Source organism: Vulpes vulpes, chromosome 3, assembly GCF_048418805.1.
Source record: "Vulpes vulpes isolate BD-2025 chromosome 3, VulVul3, whole genome shotgun sequence".
Taxonomy (NCBI): Eukaryota; Metazoa; Chordata; class Mammalia; order Carnivora; family Canidae; genus Vulpes; species Vulpes vulpes.
In genome coordinates, this window is record NC_132782.1 from 66,557,965 (window position 1) to 66,558,996 (window position 1,032).

Sequence of the window (1,032 nt, forward strand, 5' to 3'; positions counted from 1 at the left end):
ATCATGTTCTCCAAGCCCATGCTAGTCCTCATCACAGCACCGCTGGCAGCTTCTACTGAATGATCCGAGTGGGTGAGGACATGAAACCCCACTTGCCATCCTGAGTTAGGTTTGGATGGGAAAGAGCAAGCTGGGTTGGTCACTGAAGAAAAGCTTTGATAACTAAGAGCAGCGCAAAGGCCCCAAGAGTTATGGAGTGAGGGACAGTGAATCGTGCAGAACACTCAACCATTCCAAGTGGGGACTAGGATACAAGTTGTCAGAATACTTGCTTACAAACAATAGAGTTCATCAATCAAAAAGGAACATATAGATGTCACTCAAAGAATCTCCAGGATGATCAGGAATTTGTTTTGGAGGCTACACGGCCTGAATGCACCCACATGATACACCTGAACTACCCCAAGAGATAGTTCTAACCGGCGTAGGAGCCTATAGATGGAACCACCAGCCCCGAGCTCCAAAGCCTCCCAGGAGTGGCTACTGCCTCTGAAATGGCTCTCTACTCCTCCCCACTCCCCAGAATGAAGCCTTATTGGGCCCCTCCTGTCTTCTAACCCAAAGTTCTGCTGTTACTTGGGATTGGCTGAGACCTTAATTTCTCTGTGCCTCAGTTTACTCATCTATAAAGTGGAGATAAATGTAACACTTACTTAGGAGGTACCAACTTAAGGAAAATCACTTAACGAAATTTCGCTTAATGAAAATTAAGTGCCACCTAAGTGCTAGCTTTGATGATCAATTAATGAACGGCACACATCGTGTATGACCTGGCAACCTCAGAGATCCACACTATGCTGCCTTGGAGTGAATTCTTCCGGCAGGAAATGTTACTGCATTTTGATAGTAAGAAATCTTAACACCTTTGCTTGAGAGCATGAACATTGTGTATGCTTGGGGACAGGTATTTTGAGGTGGTCTGGTTGACGCCTTGGTGACTACAAGATTGGAACTCATGAAGAAATAGAAAAACTGGGATGAGTCTTTTGGGGCAAAGAATAAAGGGGCAAATCCCACTTTGGCATCTCTTTA